This window comes from Rattus norvegicus, chromosome 20 (assembly GCF_021556685.1).
Source record: "Rattus norvegicus strain SHRSP/BbbUtx chromosome 20, alternate assembly SHRSP_T2T, whole genome shotgun sequence".
Taxonomy (NCBI): Eukaryota; Metazoa; Chordata; class Mammalia; order Rodentia; family Muridae; genus Rattus; species Rattus norvegicus.
The window spans coordinates 50,809,088-50,822,500 of record NC_141553.1 but is presented as its reverse complement, the minus strand read 5'-3'; the positions used below and the strand labels follow the sequence as shown (position 1 = coordinate 50,822,500).

Sequence of the window (13,413 nt, the reverse complement as noted above, 5' to 3'; positions counted from 1 at the left end):
ATGAAGGCTTCACTGTTCATCTGGCTAGGAAGGGGCCCTGGCCTGGTTTTACTTAGGAATCTTGAGAAGTGCTAGTGCTGTGAGCGTTCTTGTGCCTGGATCTGGAACAGCATTCACAGACTTCTCAAGGTGACTGTCCTCTTAGCAAGGTCTCCAGGCCACTGGGGTTTCCTGAGGTAGTTTGGGAACCTCGCCAATGTCAAAATATTTTTGTAATCATGCTAAATAGTATTTGCCCCTTTCACCCCTCTGCCCTTCCGAGTGTAGAGTGGGGATCCAACCAGAGGCAGCGTAATATTAATGGTGTCTTGTTCTGATGGCCAAAGGTGTGCCTTGTATATTGTTGAACAATGACTTCTTCTTCTTCTTCTTCTTCTTCTTCTTCTTCTTCTTCTTCTTCTTCTTCTTCTTCTTCTTCTTCTTTCTTCTCCTTCTCCTTCTCCTTCTCCTTCTTCCTCCTCCTCCTCTTCCTCTTCCTCTTCCTCCTCCCCCTCTTTCTCCTCCTCCTCTTCTCCTCTTCCTCTTCCTCCTCCCCCTCTTTCTCCTCCTCCTCTTCCCCTCTTCCTCCCCTTCTTCCTCCTCTTCCCCTTCCTCCTCCTCCTCTTCCTCCTCCTCCTCCTCCTCCTCCTCCCATCCTCTTCCTCCTCTTGCTGTGAACTCACCATGTAGACCAGTTTGTCTTGAACTTGCCTGTGCCTCCTTAGTGCTGGGTCATACTCCACTACACCTGGCTTTAAGTCTTAACTTCTGACCTAACCACTGGTAGGTATAATCCACATAAACAGGGTTCTCATGGTCCTGAACATCTAAGAATGTCAAGGAATTCTAAAATTAAAAGTTTGAGGACTTCTGTCCTAGAGAGCAGAATTGTTCCATCGGGAGAAACAAGGGAGCGTTTCTCAGGTAGGGACAGCAGTTTTCACTGCGGCCAGCAGTGTGTGGGGGTTCTGTCTTTACTGCTCTCCAGGATTGAGGATTGTGCTGTTTGATTTTTATATCTTGTGTTTTGCCTCTTCATCCCCTCCCCTGTCACTAATTAGAAATGTTTCCCCTGAAAATAACTCAAGATCTGTGTACAGATAAGCTTCAGACCTTTCTGCATCCTGCAACCCATTGGGAGTAAATGAAACACCATCGAGGGGCACAGTGGGCATGGCAGGCATGCAAGGCATGCTGGGTACGACAGGTGTGATGGACATGGTGGGCACAGTGGCCATGGCAGACAGGCACGGTGGAAACAACGGAACTTGGTACATTGATTAATATTCATACAGAAATGTATTTAATAACACGAGCCCAGCGACGTACAAGTGTAACAGGTGCATATGAAATGGTCTTAGATAATTTGCTGAAGATGAGAGGGGTAAAGTAGCAGTAGTGGGGGTTTTAGAACCCTTCTCTTTTTACCTTATTAGTGGTGCTGACTTGCAAATGTTAGTGTGTATTTCTTCCACAGTTGTGTCTTTCCCTCCTTGCTCGCCTGTTTGAACGGCATTGCTCTGCAACCCAGGCCAGTTTGGAACTTGCCATGTGCCCCAGGCTGCCCATGTGCTGCCGTGCCAGTGCAACAGCTTTTATTACGCCTGAGATAATTGACTCATAAAGAGTAGAGATTTATTTAGTTAGTTCCCAGTTTTGAAAGTTCCCAGTCTGTTGATTAGCTGTCACTTTTATCCATGTGACAAGGCACTGTGTCAGGGAATACATGGAAAGTAAAACCAGTCGCCTCATGGCTGGGTGGGAGAGAGAAACACCTTTTACTGTTATGCACCCAGTAACCTGGAGACCTTTCCCGAGATCCAACCTTTAACCCTCCATGACCTCCCAATGGCACCAGGCTGGGGACTAAGCCTTGTAGGTACTCCAGGTCCAAACTGGAGCCATGGTCTTTCCCTTTTCCTCTCTCCTCTTTCTTCCTCAGAAACAGTGTTAGGCGTTTTACAAGTACTTCACTTGGTTCTTCAAACAACCCAGAGGACAAGTGTTTCAGGACCAGGATTTCGGGGAAATCATGAGGGAAGGGGACACCAGAGTTAGTTCCTCCCAGGCGGGCTCCATTATACAGTGCTGTCTGCTCCTTGCTAGGTTTCAGAGTAAGAGATTTCTAGAAAACCTAGATGATACTGTGTTCATCTAACTCGTTAATACGTACTGGGTGTTTATTGGCACCATGCAGATGACAGACCGGAGACCTCAAGGCTAAACAAGACTGTGTTCCTATCCTCATAGGGCTCACATTCTGTAAGGAAAGGCAGACAAACAGCAAGGAGTCCTGCTTACAAATAAAGCCATACCCTTGCATAGAGATGAGCGCTGAGGAAAAAAAATAGAGGAGGTTAGAGCCATGAAAGTGGGGTTCTGTTCCCCAGAGGTGAGATGTTGGCAGTCGCTCTGGGCTTCTTGTCTTCTAAAACTGTCATTTACACTGTTTGTGAATTTACATAATTTGCACACACAGAGATTAATCTAGGAGTAAGCTTGTGGGTTTGGGTTGTGTGTGTGTGTGTGTGTGTGTGTGTGTGTGTGTTTCCTGTTCTAGCCATAGCACATTTAAGTGTTCTGCCAGGGCTATAGGTCACATTCTTCAGACACACCCAGCCTTTTATGTGGGAGCTGGGATCCAAGCTTAGTTCCTGTGCAAGCATTCTTACCTACTGAGCCACCCCTCACCCCTCAGATGCGGAGAATAAGCAATGTCCTAGTAGTATTCCCAAGTTCTCTTCATGAAAGCACACACTTGCTTTTCTTCTCTCCTCTCCCTTCTCCTCCCCTCCCCCTTCTCCTTCCCCTCCTCTCCTCCCCTCTTCACTTCTCTTCTCTTTTTTCTGTTTCTGACCCTGGGTCTTGCTGTGTGATTGGGGCAGACGGGCACTTGAGGTCTTCATACCTCTACCTCCCAAGAGTCGGGATGCAGGTCGTGCAGGATACCCAGTCAGCGTCTTTCTGCTTCATTACCTGAGTGTGATGGCACACACTTGTAATCTCACTACCCAGGAGTCTGAGGCAGGAGGGGTGTGAGTTTTCAGCCGCCCTGGGCTACATAGTTAAGTTCCTGTCAGTTAGAACAGGGCAGAACAGAACAGAAGAGAATAGGAAAAAAGTTACTAAAAAGTCATTAATTCTCATTAGAAATCACCGGAAACTTGGGAATTTCTCAGTTATGCTAACACATCACTGAGCACATGTTCTCCTATCTATTAATTGGAAAAGTAAACATTTTTTCCATTTTCTAGGAATAAATCTAGGAATAAATTTCACTATTTTCTGTGTTTAAATTGGCACATTTAAGTTAAGAGGTTTCAAGATTCCCTAGGTATTTCAAAAGCAGCCTGAAGCCACAGTGCTGTGGTCTAAATAGCTTGTCCATTTCTCTGTGTGGATGCCACCTAACACACACACACACACACACACACACTCTCACACACACACCACATACATATACCATGCATGCACATACCATGCATCACACATGTGCACACACACATACACTGACACATTCACTCATATACACATACATACACGCACCCACTCATACACTCATACACACACACACACCACATGCATATACCATACATGCACATACCACGCATGTACACACATACACACACATACACTCACTCACACACACATACACACACACATACACATACACCACATGCATACACCATGTATCCACATACCACGCATGCACACACACTCACTCACACACACACACACATACACACACATACACTCACACACACAGACACACAGTCACCACACACACATACACACACACTCTCACACACACATACACACATACACACACACTCACACACACATACACACATACACACACACTCTCACACACACATACACACATACACACACACTCACACACACATACACACATACACACACACTCTCACACACACATACACATAGTCACTCACACACACATACACACACACACCACATGCATATACCATGCATGCACATACCACGCATCACGCATGCATACACACACATATGCACTCACTCATGCACTCACAGACACACACACACATACAACATGCATATACCATGCATGCACATACCACGCATCATGCATGCATACACACACATACACTCACTCACACACTCACACACACACACACACACACACACACACACACACACACCATGCACACACCTTTTACTTCTGAGCCACTATAAAAAGGACTAAGCCCATCACTACTTTGTATGAGCACAGTTCTGTTTCCCAGTCTGGCAAAACTTTTTTAGAACCTCACTGGGTAGTCGTTTAGTTATGTAGTCAGGACACACACGGGGTAAGCAATACTTCCGCAATAAATGTCAAATCCCTGTCTCCTTTAGTCACACATTGTGCACAAGGGAGGAAAATGGCCCAATTAGGGTTGCGTATCTCAACTGCAAAACAGATTTATTCAGCCTGACAGTTATCTTTGTGAGAAAAAGAAAAGACCGGGGAACTGCTTAGTTTAAAGGAGATATTTTCGGTTATCTGCTGCTTCTAATTAGCTACGGAGAATTGAGGTCCCAGCCCAGGGAGCATGCTGACTTGTGTAACTGAGGAAAGCCGTGAAAGGTCATTAATTACAAAGTGTGGGTGAGGTTGGGAACCAGGGGCTCTTGAAGATGTTCTTCACCTGCACAACCTCTTCCGGTGTGTGTGTGTGTGTGTGTGTGTGTGTGTGTGTGTGTGTCTAAGTCTGCAATGCACTATTTAGCATCTCTTTTCCTTTTCTTCTTTCTCCCTCCTTACCCCCTCCTTCCTTCTCACCTTCAATTCCTTTGTCCTGTCTCTTTTGTGTTTGTATTGATATTTTGAGACTGCCCAGAACTCACAATTCCCCTGTCTCAGCCTGGAGGGCATTCTATACTATACCACCACACCCACTGCATTTTTCCTTAAAGGAAGTTCTCAGAGTTATACCTACTTCAGCTCCATGAACACTCATTGAACCTCTAGCCAGGACTAGTGAGGGTTCGGCTGCCACTAACCGGACCCTTTCCCGTGTGGGTCTGAAAGGGCAAGAAGGGGAAGAAGACATGGTCGAGGACAGATACTCAACTGAGGCCTAACTAGGAGAGAGGAGGAGAATCTGGTACCCCGTTCCAGCCCCTCCCATTGCTCCCCTGTCAGTGCCTCCCACTGGTTGAACCTAATTAAAATTAAAGGCGTAGGAGTTCAGTGTCTGTATTCCATTAGGGTTGGGGTGAGACACACACACACAAGGGCAGAGTGGGGTGAACCAGCCGACATACCCAGAACACACTTCACACTGCTGACAGTTGAAGAGGAGCTCCACCCCCACAGTGGGCTGGCCTGCTAGCTACTCCATCGGAGCCAGTGCTGCACACACTAGGGACAAGCAAGGCACACAGGTGGGACGCATGGTGTGCAGCCAGCCCAGGGGTTTAGCGGCCTTACATCATCTCTAAGGAAGGACTGCAATCCTACCTGGGAGAGAGCATGGAGTCAACGCTCAGAAAAGCTGAGTGTGTTTAGGAAAAGTAGTCTCTTTGGACCATGGTTCACCTTTTTTAAGGTAAAGAGAAGCTTTATGGCATAAAGTGCACGATCAGTCATTATTTGTGAAATTAATGAGAAAAAATATTTTATAGTTCAAAACTTCTTCTTTCGACGGACCAAGCGTCAGTGGCTTAGCCAGGTGCGGTTGCCCATGCCTGTAATCCCAGCACTTCCGACGCTGGGGTAGGAGGATTGTCAAAGATTTTGAGGCCAGCCTGGACTATTTAGTGAGTTCCAAGCCAGCTAAGCTAGGGTGAGACTCTGTCCCAGGAACAAAAGTGTTAATGGTATAAGTAATGAGATTTCACTCTGGCTCTGTAAAAAATGTAAGGCTCTAAGTCGTGTGAGATAACAAACACCTTTAATTCCAACACTTGGGATATGAAGACAGAAGGACCAGAAGTATAGGGCTAGCCTGGGCTCCGATTCAAAAAAAAAAAATGAAGGCCAAACAACCAAGTAAACAAATGAGCTGGGAAAAAAAAATTCCTTCCTGAAACCGGAAACCTGTTTTTTATTTGCCATTATTAAGTTTTTAGTCAGTGTTTAAAACAACGGGCTTCATCTCAACATTTTAAGATATGATGGGTTTAACATCATACGGCTCGTAATCTCCATTGCCCTCACCTGTACCCCGAGACGAGCCCCGTGACTTTCATTGTCATCGAATCTGGATCCCACGTTGGAGAGGAGACCTATAAATATTCATCTGTGCCTGGCTTTCTTCACCTAATGTGGTTTTCCTGTCCCATGTGTTCCCTTGCAAGTGACATGAGTTGCCTCTTCTTCACTATGGAATGAAACGCCATTGTTCACTGAGCGTCCGTGAGGTGTGCGATACCTTCGGGTGTGTACGGACAAGCCCAGGGGTGGTGTATTATGATTGTAGCCCTCCACGGCAGCTCTTTTTTCAGCTACCCTGCGATGCCCTTGGGGAGAAGTGCTGACACAGAACCCAGGGCACTAGCATGCCAGACAAGTGCTTGGCGTTGAGTTGCACCCCTGTTGGCCTTTTAAAAGGAACTCTTTCTAAATGGAAGCTTTTTATTCTGAGCAGTACCTCTCTTTTGAACATCACTAAGTATGGAAATTATAGAGATATGACCTGAAGGCCCTGTCACTCTTTTTTTTTTTTTTTTTTTACAGAATAGCACAACCGATTTTACACTGTGGGATACGGTGCCATTTTGCTCTCGTGACACAATTAGGAAAAACATGGAGGAGGAGGTGAAGAAGTGCATGTCCTGTGACAGTGGCAGGGTAGAAAGCACAAGGGGAAGAATCTTCGGATAAGAGAAGCCATGGCAGATGTTAGAGAGGGCTGAGCAAATGCTACACCCAGGGAGCCTGGGTGGAGAGATGACAGAGGGAAGGCCTAGAGGCCGCATGGTGTCACTTGTTGCACCATTTGAATTGGACCTCAGATCAAAAGCAGTCCTGTGGAACAGTCCCATACGCTTCTCTACTGGAGGGCTGCCTCCCACTGAGCCGTGTCTGTCTCTAACAGCCTTGGGAGAAACTGCTGTCCTGGCTCAGATGTAGTGACAGAGTATCTCTGTTCCATCTCTGAACCACTAAAAAATCACTAACTGTAGTTCCAGGTACTGCAGAGGCTAAGGCAGAAGGAGCCCTTGAGCCTGAGGCCAACCTTAGCAATGCAGTGAAACTTCACCTCCAAAGGAAACAAAACAAAACAAATTAAAAAAAAAGAAATAAAAATGAAAAACAAAAAACAAACAAAAACAAAACAAAAAAAGAAAAGAAAAATGAAAAGCAAAAAACAAACAAAAAATAAAACAAAAAAAGAAAAGAAAAAAGAAAAGCAAAAAACAAAACAAAAAAAAGAAAAATGAAAAGCAAAAAACAAACAAAAAACAAAACAAAAAAGAAAAATGAAAAGCAAAAAACAAACAAAAACAAAACAAAAAAAGAAAAATGAAAAGCAAAAAACAAACAAAAACAAAACAAAAAAAGAAAAATGAAAAGCAAAAAACAAAAACAAAACAAAAAAAGAAAAATGAAAAGCAAAAAACAAACAAAAACAAAACAAAAAAGAAAAGAAAAAAGAAAAGAAAAAAACAAAACAAAAAAAAGAAAAATGAAAAGCAAAAAACAAACAAAAACAAAACAAAAAAAGAAAAGAAAAATGAAAAGCAAAAAACAAACAAAAACAAAACAAAAAAAGAAAAGAAAAATGAAAAGCAAAAAAACAAACAAAAAACAAAACAAATAAAAAAGAAAAATGAAAAGCAAAAAACAAACAAAAACAAAACAAACAAAAAAAAAAACCCCCAACAAAATCCAACCAATTCAAACAAACAAAAACCCATTAAAACAAACAAGCAATTACCCTCTTCCTAGAAATGGCTAAACTATTAAGGATATATTTTGAGGACAGAAAGTGGATTACATAAAATAGAAATGAATGCATGAAATTTAAAATGAAAAAGATCATGGGGTTGGGGATTTAGCTCAGTGGTAGAGCGCTTGCCTAGCAAGCACAAGGCCCTGGGTTCGGTCCCCAGCTCCGAAAAAAAAAAAAAAAAAAAAAAAAGAAAGAAAAAGATCGGTACTTGATAGGTCCACTTAGGTGGTGAACATTTTCTTTCTTTGCATCACCAGAGCACCCTCATTGGCATGAACGTCAAAAGGAAAATGGGTGATACGTGAGTGGTAGTTTGTGTCTAATCCGGAGCCAGACCTGTCCGAGGTCTGTGAGAGCCATGTCTGGACCCCACCTTGAATGTAACTTCCTCTGCCTCTGAAGCTACACTGAGACGAGGTGCAGCTGTACACTCCGTGACTTTAATTTTAATTGAAATTGTGCTGAGCTACATATCAAGTACTGGGCCAGCCAGGGCTATATAACGATATCCTCTGTTGAAACCAAACAGCGACCAAAAGAATGAAAAACTCTTTCTTGGTTTTTGGGTATTTCTTTCCCACTACAAAGCACTCTGAGATTTTTCTCTCCGATTATAAGCTATTTTCTTTTCTTTCTTCATCCCCTGCTACCCATCTCTGTTCTTTAGTCAAATAATTGACAGGGCCTCATTAACCCAGAGCTGACCTCGAACTCTGTGTGTAATCAAGGATGGCCTAGAACCCCTGAACATTCTACCTCTACTGGAGCTGGGCTAACAGGCCTGTACCACTAAGTCCACTTTTGATGGCAGTGCTGGATGGGACCCGATGTATTCTGGGAAAGCTGAGTAACTTCCTTAGTCCTAAGTATTTCTTTCTTTTACTGGAGCAATTCTCTAATTTCTTAAACTTTTTAAAAACTAATAATTGAAGACTAAAGTAGCTTAAATTTGTATTTTGAGGGACAGTATAGCTCAGAGGCCCAGACACGTATAGGGTTCCAGATTAAATTCCAGTGTAGCTAAATAAATAAATAAATAAATAAATAAATAAATAAATAAATAAAAATAAATAATCGCTTAACTTCTCTATTTTTAAGCCACACACCATATATTCTTTTTTAATTAAGAAAAAAGTATTTGACCAGAACAAATGCCAAACCCCAAAGCATACCCTGTGACCCTATACAGTAACCTGGCCAACGAGTCGTTCATAACACCCATGTTAATCATTCCTCCCTCGGGCTGAAGGACGATTTCATCCAAAAGTTCACAAACTGAGCACTCCAAAAGTCACTACTTTTTTTTAAAGGGTTATTCTTGTACATTGGTGACCACATTCTAGAACGGTCCTGAGGTGAGGACGTGCAGGGTCTCAGTGGGCTTCCTTGTGTCAGAGTTGGGCCAGGAGCTGGCAGCCAGGTGAAGCAGTTTGTCAGCTGACGTCTGCATCCGTGTGCACACAATCCTCTCTCTGGCAGCTGGAATGCTTGACCGCACTACGTCTTGGGCATAACAGATTTTGATTCTGTTTGTCGGACCTCAGCCATGTGTCCAGTGATCTTCAAGAAGGTTAGTACCTCCTGGAAACAGGTACCAATCAGGTGCCCCTGGCTTGTTAGAGGCAGTAGCTGCCTGTGGCCACTTCAACCCGGAAATCCCTGTGCTCGTGGCTAGAAATGCAGAAGGAATTTTTACTTCTGGTGAGGGACTCACATTATGTAAGACATGAAAAGGGTAGAAATTTATGAATGGCTTTTAAATGTTGGCACATTATCAAGCAATGTGTTCAACGTAATTTTCTCAGCGTTTAAACATGATTTTTAGGCAAATCACTTTGATGTCAACGACTCCAATTAGTAATCTTAGCAAAACGGAAATAAAAATAGCTTTGCATGCATGTCCGCATGTTTGGGACAGACTGCAGTATATTGATAATTTATCCTGAATGTTCTAGTCTTTGGCTGCCTGTCCAATGAGGCAGTGTCACGGGTTTACAGAAGCCCAACGTGTCATTTACTAAGCTGCCACACCAAAAAGGCTGAGTTCCACATCACAACATTTTAGCCACGGCCACCCTGGCTTCTACACACTGGTGGATTGTGACCTTGTTGTGGACACTTCTAAGGTCCCCTGATGAGCTACTCCGAATATTAACCAATATTAGAACACTCTAAAGCAGGTCCTTGCCACCTCTGGGACAAACGGGTGGGTTGCTTTATGGGACTGGGACACAGATGGATCCAGAGGGACCCAGGACCCTAAGTGGACAGGAGGGGAGAGTTGGGATGGGCATATTACGCCACGGGAGCATGAAGCATCCTGATGGGTCTTTGCAAACACTCTTCTTCCTAATGAGGTTAAGGGAGAAGGTGCAGGGTCTGTGGCCACCTATCTCGGGTGGGAGACTCTAAACCCCAAAGTTCACTCTTTTGTCCCCTGGTTTTCGCTTCTTGGTCTGTCAGACTTTCCACATGAACGCTGGACAGAAACAAGCTCTAGATGTGAATAAATGTGCAGCTTGCTTGAGGAAAGTGTTTCTCAAAGACAGGACTTTCTCCTAACACAATGGATGGGTCACTCTGAGCCCTGCTCAGCTGCTCCTGCTCAGAGGGGATGGCTCCTGGGTTCCTCAAAGGCTGGCCCCTTGGCAAACCTTCATTTCCTAGAGATAGGAGAAGCCTCTGTAATGACTCGAGAGCTTGCCTACCCCCGGTAAGAACTGTGTCCCTGACACACTGTGTGTTCCTTGCTTCCCAAGGGAATCTTTCCTTTAAAGCAACTTTATTAAGATATGGCGTAAGTCAGGACAAACTCATCTCTGTATTCATTTCAATTTATTCTTTTGAGACACAGTTTCATGTAGACCAGACTGGTCTTGAACTCACTTTGTGGTCAAGGATGACCTTGAACTCCTGACTGTTCTGCTAAGATTACACATGAGCACATTTTGAATTTTTGACTTTTCTCTTTGTTTTCTGAGAGAGGGTCTTGCTATGCAGCTCTGGCTGTCCTAGAAGTCCTTATATAGGCCAGGCTGGCCAGAACTAGAAGGTATCCTCCTGTCTCTGACACAAATTGTTTTGTTTTTAAAGATCTAGAGTCTTGCTATAAAATTAGTTTGGCCATAAGCTCTTGCTACCAAGAAATCCTTCTGTCCGGGTATAGTGGTGCAGCCGTTTATTCTCAGCACTCAGGAGGCAGAGGCAGGCAGATCTCTGGGAGTTTGAAGCCAGCCTAGTCTACATAGTGAGTTTCAGGATAGCCAGAGCTGCACAGTGAGACACTGTCAGAGACACAAAACAACCGAGAAAAGAAGAAGAAATCCCCTCTCTCCATTCTCCTGAGTAGCCAGTAGGGTGACATGGCTATGTCACTGTGCCCAGCCAGTCCACCCATCTTAAGCTTGATAGGTGTCCGAGAGCTGTGTACATGTGTGTAATCATCACCATAATCATCATCTCACTCCCCTCAAACTGGTTTCTGGTGATCGTACCGGGAATTGAATATACACAGGCTACTTCCTCGCCTCCAGTTAGCACAATGCATTTGAGAATTCACTGTGCCCTTGGGTGTCAAAAGCTTGCCTCTTTATTGTCACATCCTAATCTGTTGCCTAGATATATCTCAGTCTGTTTTTCCATTCTGCAGTTGGTGGACATTGAAAACATTTCCAGTTTGGGGCTCTTCTGAATGAAGTTGTTATAAAAGCACTAGTATGTGTAGGGGGTATAAGAGGTAGTCAAGTCGAAAATCAAGCAACTGGCTTTATAAAAAGCAACTACAACTAAGATTGAGCGTTGGGGGCGGGGACGCTTATACTAACTAGAGGACTGCTGACCAGGCATCTTCCCCAGCATGGGAAAAATGGGTTGCAACATTCCTCGGTAGGGCAGAGTGATACTTACTCTGGTTGTTTAATTTTGACAGGCACTGGAATCGAGCCAACAGACTCGAGGCTCGTTTTCCTGTCTACTCTTTCAGGGCACACTTGATGGCCTGCCTGTCCAGGCAATAGACACAAAGGGCTCTATTTTCAGAGTCAGAAGGTCTAGCCAGTTGTGCAGCTTTGGACATGGGTAATCTTGGCATGTGGATATAAAAAAAAAACTGTAAGGGCGGTTGGAAAGATGACTACGTAAATCATTTTGTGAGTGTCTAGTGCCTAAGCGGGACTCAGTGGGCAGGTATTTTAATCGAAAAACATTTAATTTAAAACAAAACAAAAGCCACCGATGATGTTTCCTTAGGAACCAGGATGCCTCGGTGTAGTTTTTAAGCCACGCCCCATTCCTTCTCTATCATTTCCATAAGCGTGGAAGAACTGGATTAAGCTGAATGTGGTTACATCTCAGAAGCACATCGCTCCAGCCACGGGAGCTCTGGGTGACTGTCTTTTAGCTATCTCCATTGTCACAGCTCTCGGGTTCTTTCTTAAGCAGCACTTGGGGATTTGTGGATTTGTGAACCTATCTGAACAATTCAGTGCCTTCCTTGGAGCCTGGAGTGGCGGTCTGGGTCTGCGTAGTTTGGGGATCTGTTTCTCTGGGGGCCACTTGGATTCATAGGTCCCCTCTGCACCCGCGTGTCCTCTGTGGTGGACTAGATGGGGCACTAGTTGGAACCGGAAGGCAAGGGTTTGAATGCCCGCTTTGTTGCCCCGCCTCCAGCACATTTCGGTTTGGTCTCGGCCTTTGGAACGTCTTTTCCCCCCATCCACAGTAGGTAACACATTACCTCACTAGGTTGCCGCAGGGTTACGCTGCCAGGTCTGTCTCAACAGATGCGTGTTGACTCTGTCGATCACGAGCACTTTTTACCCGGGCATTTTTCATTTCCCACAGACTCCGGACTCCCTCCAATGTTTTTGTAGCTCACTGGGGGTGGGGACGCTTATCTGCATTAAGGCTGCATCGGGAATCCCTAAGTGGTGAGTCAGAACCGTCCAGAACAAATGATCACCTTTAAGAGAGGTGGGGCTGCTTTCTGCCTCCCCGGGGATTAGACTCTCTCACCTGGGTCTTGAGTTTTAAGCTCTTAAGGGGCTGCGGTGAGTCGAGTTAATCCCGCATACAGGCTGCCCAGAAGGGTTGCCCCCGACTTCCTGTCCAGCCCAGCGACCCCCTACTCACTCCTCCCAGTCACCGACCCTGGGGGTGAGGTCCTTGCTTTCATTGATCTGCTGCACGCTGGCTGCAAGAACTTGCAACACTTGGTGCAGGCTGTAGCCCCCGGGCAGTGTCTGCTAGGCTGGCTTTCCACTACCCTCCCTGCGTAGGAGGGACCTCCGCCTGCCCCTGCCCCTGCCCCTCAGCAGGAACTTTGAGGACTCTCCCCGGTGAAGCCTAGGGTGAGCTGGGAAGAGGCGGGACAGCGCTCCGCAGCCCGCGCAGTTTGAACGCGGGCACGTGGGCCTCATTGGGCGAGCGCGTTGCTGTTGGGCGGGGCCAGGTGCTGCATTCCTGCACCTTTGCTGAAGGTTAGACCCAGGTGTGCCTAAGGTTGTCCCGAGGG

At 45.2% G+C, this 13,413-nt stretch overlaps 1 protein-coding gene across 2 annotated transcripts in view; it reads left to right on the top strand.

Annotated features, from left to right (window-relative positions):
• Positions 1–13,413, top strand: part of Crybg1 (crystallin beta-gamma domain containing 1) — a 195,383-nt gene that overhangs the window by 127,924 nt on the left and 54,046 nt on the right. The window lies entirely within an intron of this gene.